Below are 6,796 nucleotides of genomic sequence, written 5' to 3' on the forward strand. Positions count from 1 at the left end.
CTTGTTCTGATGTTCTCCTTAAAAGCATTTCTGGTGAATGACAGCTGTCCCAAAATTCTTGTACTTGCTCACGTTGACCCACATCTGTTTGAAAGATGTCAGGCAAGTGAGAATGGAGGCCCCAATCCACACACAGTATTTTCTCTCAGGGTGCAGTGATCCTCACAAACATGCCAGCAGGCATTTACAACTTTGTCTCCTTCAGGGTCCGTTCCTCCAGGCCAGGGAAGAGTGTGGACTCACCTGAGAGCAGGATGTTACCATAAAGATTCCTGCACACACTGATGTCTCACTTCATGATATTGTTGAAGATAATTTTGTGCACACTGGGGGCTTCGACTCCAATGTTTGCAGGCATAAAAGGGTCTCTGGTGCACAAAAGAGTTGATTGCCTATCTGGATGATATTTTTGTCAGGCTATCTGTATTCCTTCATCATTTCTTCTGGCTTTGCTTTCATTTCTTGGATGGGGTCTAGAGCTACGTAGCACGACTTCTCTTTGATATCTTGCACAATTTCCCTTTCAGCTGTGCTAACAAAAGTGTGTCTACTCTGCCAAAGAAGATTCATAAAATATTTGGTGATATCCTGGTCAAAATATCCAGCCTAGAGACAGCATGGGGTAAACAATATCATTCATATATGGAGACAGTGTGAGTAACACCATCCTCTCTGTTCATGATTATTCCAGTAATATGGGCCTATGCATAGAATGCCACTTACCTGGACAGTGTGCTGGTTCAGTCAGGAAAGAGTTAACTCTCTTTACCATGGCTGCTAGGAAGCTGTTCCTGGATGCAGGGAGCAGCACTGATAAGTTCTTAGCTGGCACTGAGGAATGCCTGCACCAGTTTCAAGGTCTTTCTGCGCTTCTGATCCTGCAGCTGTGTTCCCAGCTCTCGTGGTCTCGCAACAGGTGTTTTGCTAGCTGGAGTTAAACCACGACAGACAGCAATGTACATAGCTGGCACCATGAAATCTTAGAACATGATCTCCAACATTTTTTTCCCACTACTGCAGAGGATTGAGGGGGGCTTCAGTAAGCAGCACCGGCCTTTCGCTGTCTTTGATTCTCAGCTCATACTCATAGACATGTCTCCAAATCCTTTCCATATCATCCCAGCATGGAACTATGCCATGGTCAGTTGGATAATTCAAAGACAGGACACTTCTTTCGGACTGAGCTGCTGAGAAGCAGCTCAGTCCGATGTGATTCTCCCTCTGTACTCGGCACTGGTGAGGCCGCACCTCGAGTACTGTGTTCAGTTTTGGGCCCCTCACTACAAGAAAGACATTGAGGTCCTGGAGCGTGTCCAGAGAAGGGCCACAAATCTGGTGAAGGGTCTGGAGAATATGTCTTATGAGGAGCGACTGAGGGAACTGGGCTTGTTTAGCCTTGAGAAGAGGAGGCTGAGAGGAGACCTGATCACTGCCTACAACTACCTGAAAGGAGGTTGTGGAGCAGTGGGTGTTGGTCTCTTCTCCCTAATGACAGCTGATCGGACGAGGGGGAATGGACTCAAGCTGCGCCAGGGGAGGGTTAGATTGGACGTAAGGAAGAAGTTCTTCACCGAAAGGGTTATCACACACTGGAACAGGCTGCCCAGGGAGGTGGTGGAGTCACCGTCCCTGGATGTGTTTAAGAGACGGGTGGATGAGGTGCTGAGAGATATGGTTTAGTGGTGGACAGATACGGTTGGACTGGATGATCTCTAAGGGCTTTTCCAACCTAGTGATTCTATGATTCTATGATTCTATGATTCTCCAGTGTAACATTCTTTCTGTCCAGCTTGCAACATTGTAGCTCTGATTTATGAGTAACAAATAATTGCTATAAAACCAGACACCGAGCCTCTGTCACCTGTGTTACCCACTCTGAATAACCCAGACTCATTGTCAAAAATCACAACTGGGACATCCAAAACATTAGGATCAAACATTCTTTGCAGAGTTGATGGGTCCTGAGCACTGTTTGCCTGTTCCCCTTTTTACCTTCCTAGGGAAGTCTTCTCAGAGACGTACACCATGCAGTTTCCAACATGCCTGCTGCCAATTAGCTCCACAATGGCCAGTGATACAATAATATATTCTCCCAGCAAGTTACCTTATCCCAGGCACTTCCCTGGATATGGACAGTGTAACTTCTCCATGACTCCAGCCAGAGGACCATGAGTTCTCTGAGACTGATCCACAGGTCATGGGCCATGAATATACACTTGCAACAATACTAAAAGCATTCCTTTCCTCAGAATAGAAAAGCATGTATTGTAAAATACATACCTGGCAATATATTTTTTCCCCACATATGCCCCTGGCTTAGATAAGACTCTACAAATATTTCCAAGAGTTGGTGAAGATTAGGACAATTTTGCCTTCCTCTAAGTATTATCTGAATTACCAGTCTGTTTTTCTGAATGTCTGCATCAGAAGCAGATCTTTCTCACCTGAATCCTTTGTGAGCCCTTATAGAAAACGCTGAAAACTATTTTTAAATAGGTATGGCACTGATCATGGCACTCTGGAGTCTTTTTTACGTTTCCTTGTTACCTAAAGACTATTTTTGGTAAAATCATGAAAGTGAAATAATATTCTGTCTCTTGTTGGTTTAAAAAATGTTGACAGCTTTACACAATGCTTATAATACCTATCTTGTGCAAAGAAATTCCTTCCCCTAATGAATCTATATCCTAGCCTGCTGACAAGCTGACTTGCCTGCAGATAAACAGACATGCAGATGTCTTCTTTCCATGCTTCCCTACTCCATTCAGCACTTTGCTGAGAAGAACAAACTCTTTTTTGGAAGTTTGTTCAGAAGGATTAAAAATACCCTAGATTTTCACAGCTGATCCCCATTTCAGTGGAAACCCCATTTGGTTTTTTTAAAATATTTTTTTTCAAGAGAGGATTTCCCAAGGAAGGAAATTCTTATAGCTTTGAATTCAATCAGATCTGACAATCCAAATCCTTTTACAGAGATAATATCATTAAAAAACCAAACCAAAACAACCACAAAAAACAACCACAAAAACCCCACTATATAACTTCATTTTAAATCCTTGGCTGCCGGATTTGAATTTTTTGCCTTGGGGCTCTAAATCCAGGGCAGCCTCAAAGCAAGGGTGGCTTCTATTAAGTTTAATTACTTTTTCCTGCAGCTCACCTGTCAAAGTGTTAGCTACTAAATGAAGGGGGCAATGAATCAGAGGCAGATTCCAAAGAAATATATTAAATGGAAGATTTAAGTGTAAACAAGTAACCTCCTTGTTCAGAGACAGATGAACTATTAAAAAAAAAAAAAAAAGCACCATCTAACAACATATAAGCTCTGTGTATGTTATTTTCCATTCTGCTTAGATTCCAGACATGTCTTTGTTAAATGCCACTTTCTGCATTTTAGCAATTTCTCTAATCCTCTTAATAATTGTGTACATAGATTTAAATGCGTGGCACACTTTTTTTTTTAATGCATGTTTTTATATTAATATCAACAGGTGTCCTAATAATATAAGAGGTTTTTAGATGCATCTACACTAGAAGCCCCATTTAATCCTGTGTGGTCTGCATGCAGTTTACAGCAAAACACTCTGTTTTGAATGTGATGTTGAGCATTAGAACATAGGAAGATTGACTGTGATTATTAAATGGCAGTTGAACCTGGACTTGGGAATACTCATCTGTTCACTCAGATTGGTTCTGTCATAAATCACCTTAACAAGGGCATGTGTGAATTAACTTTGTTACTGTAGGGTTTGTAATAAATTACTGTTTCTATTTAGCTGAAGTACTGTAAATTGAATTTATAGAAGAGACAATATAAGACATCAAAAATTTCTGTTGTTCAACTGGTGGTATAACTTACACAGATATGACGAGATCTCATTCAGGAATGGAAAAATTCAGTCAGTCAGTCTCACCTCTGTGCCTGGCAAGATCATAGAGCATATCCTCCTGAAACCATGCATCAGTTCAGCATCACCACAACAAAGCAGCAGACACAGGTAGGCACGGCGCAGTGGGGTTTACAGCAGTCAGAAGGAAACATTAAGCTTGCCCTTAGGCATTACCATACAATTGGGAACTATCAACCAGGGCTTGGGCACTTCTCTAAATCATTCACTTACGTATCCAAGTAAGGCTGAGTTTCACCATCCCAACCTCTCTCCTCACATCCACAGCTAAAGTCTTCCCTCAGCTGAGAAGGACTGTCTTGTTCTTTCCCAAGCCTGAGAGGGGACGTGAGGAACCCATCAGATTCCCCTCCCAGGCTCATGAGGGCCCTGAACTCCAGGAGACTTGCTTCTTCAGCAAGCGCACTAACCGCCAAGCCATCAAATAGAAGGTCAGGCCACCGCTTCCTCCTCTTGTGGCCAGGTTTTGGAATGAAACAGTGTCATGCTCTGGGCTTTCATCAACAGGGGTGACTAGTTTATGAATGTCAAACAGATTTAAGCTTCAGATAAGTACTGAGACATGATGTTTAGTTGCCATGGACTACGTGCATTAGCAGAACGTTCAACATAAAGGAGCTTTACCCATGGAGATTTGAAAGCCTGCAGACTCTGATACTGTTTAGGATGCCTACATAGTTACGTGGAGTTAAGGTGAATCATGTACTGGGACTGGAATTACTTGCTTTTCATTTGAATCTTGATTTTAGTGGCTTTCTGTACCTTGGCCCAATGTTCAGTTTTCATGATGCTTGTGGACCTCCCTACCCAAGAGTTCACAAAAAGTGGGGTTTTGGGTAATGCAGCCAGTTCAGAGAGCATGCAGAGGCAATTCCTAGCTGCCTGTGCAGAGGCACTGCTCTGAGCCTGCTCCCAGGGAAGTTTTGTGCAACTGGGTGAGTAGCTGAAATTAGATCTGAGTCTGTAAGCTGAATAAATGCATTACAGCTCAACTGAGTGGGATGCAGCTGGAGTCTTAATTTGGCAGGTGAAAGGATTTTGTAACAGGATTGATGGAGAGGGTGCTACCTACTATGGCAGGTGCAAGCAGACAGGCACAGAGGCAGAGCTCGCCACTGCCACTGCTGGGGATTCCCCCAAGCTGTGCCTGGGACCTGTACCCTTCCTGCTAAGCAGAAGAAAAGGCCATGTTGACTGCAAAGTCAAGGTGAAGCAATACTGTAACTATTCATGCATGTTTGATGTGACTGGGATTCGTGACTGTGCCCGGAAAGAGAAAAAATAAATTAATATAATGGAATAAAAACAAAAACAGAGAAAGAAAATGAGAGAAGCTATTGCACTTGTGAAGCTGGTCTGGTATTTAGAAGGAATAGAGAGAGTCAAATAAAGTAATTTTTATATGTGAACTACTGTATGAGTAGTTGAGGGCTTGCATGCTTCCTCTCTTTACAAAACAGCCTGGAGAACAACAGCTGGTACAATAGGATAGTGGATGTCAGCTGGGGGGCAGAATGAGGGCAACACACAAATCCATCCAATTGTGCTAAAGAGGGAAACAATCATCAGCCAAATCAAAAAGAAACCAGCAACTTCCAAAGAGATTTTTGACGCAGCAGCAGTCAGCTTGCAAAGCAGTACATAAGAAGCATAAAGATTTGGATGAGTCACGGAAACCTGGGGGGAAAGGCTGGGCAGAGCTGGAGAGGGGTAACAGGTTGGCCATCCCACCAGGGCTTGGGGTGCCTTCTCCCCGGTGCCTGGGTTGGCGGGTAAGGAGTGCAGCACGGGGAATGACACAGCACTGGGCACCCACCTGCCCCACCTGAGGGGTGTGTGCGAGGGGTGGCCACTCCTGGGGTGCGAGGTGAAGTCACTGCCCCCATGGCTGGTGGGGTCTGTCACTGAGAGGGGCATTAGGACTTCTTGGGGTGAGTTACAGATTGTATTTAGAAATTTGGAGGTATGTATTGACATTGTGTAAGCGTGTGCTGCAGTGGCCTGTCTGATGTATTGTTGATATTGATCCAGAACAAAAAAAAAAAATTGATTGCTAGTTAATTATGGGCTTTTAATAAACCAGTAAATTGCTCCGATCCTGACTTTATTGAAATAGCTCAATTGAGCAGTTTTTTTCCTGTGCCATCTGAGTACTTTTTTTGTTGGGAAAACAACCCTTAGAGCTGTGGTGGGTTTGGATACATGCTTTAGAGAAGAAGTATTCTACTTTCAGTGTTACTGTTGTATATGCTTTACGTTCAGGAGCTGTCTGTAGAACCGCATATTATACTATTTATCTCCTGCAATTTATTCATCCTAGGATGGTCTGTTACCCCATAATCAGAGACAGCACATACTCTGGAGCACCTTCGGATGAATACACTGTAGAAATTTCAGTAAGATACAGTGGAAGGGTTCAGTGTCTGGCTTTAATAAATCATTAGCCTTCTAGAACTGTGCTTGTCAAAAATATAGGAAGAAGTTTATTAATCATTTACCTTCCTGAAGTCTGAAGCAAAGGCATGGAGTTGTAGGGACACTCTTAGCCTCCTGTCATATATGGCATGATCTAGAATAAAAAATACAATTATGTTTAGCAGGGTGCAATAGATGCTATCCAATTTTTAAATATTGCTGGGCACAAAATACAGTCATAAAGGCACCCTGTTTATATTAAGTATCGAGCTTAGGCCATTGCATCAACTACTAGAGAAATCTCCTTCTCCCCACCGATTTTACAAGCCACGTCACTTTGTGCTCACCTGGCTGAGAGAAGACCACCTCAACAACAAACCAAACCAACAAACAAAACAACAACAAAATAGAGAGAGCGATAATGAGGTTATTTTGTGTTAGTGATGAGAGATGGTCTCAGCAGCACCAGCCAC

At 43.0% G+C, this 6,796-nt stretch overlaps 1 pseudogene; it reads right to left on the reverse strand.

Moving 5' to 3' along the window:
- Positions 1-417: 417 nt before the first annotated feature.
- Positions 418-1,233, reverse strand: LOC104509718 (annotated as a pseudogene).
- Between the last annotated feature and the right edge of the window lie 5,563 nt (positions 1,234-6,796).

The sequence above is a fragment of the Eurypyga helias genome, unplaced genomic scaffold (genome assembly GCF_000690775.1).
Source record: "Eurypyga helias isolate BGI_N326 unplaced genomic scaffold, ASM69077v1 scaffold7355, whole genome shotgun sequence".
Taxonomy (NCBI): Eukaryota; Metazoa; Chordata; class Aves; order Eurypygiformes; family Eurypygidae; genus Eurypyga; species Eurypyga helias.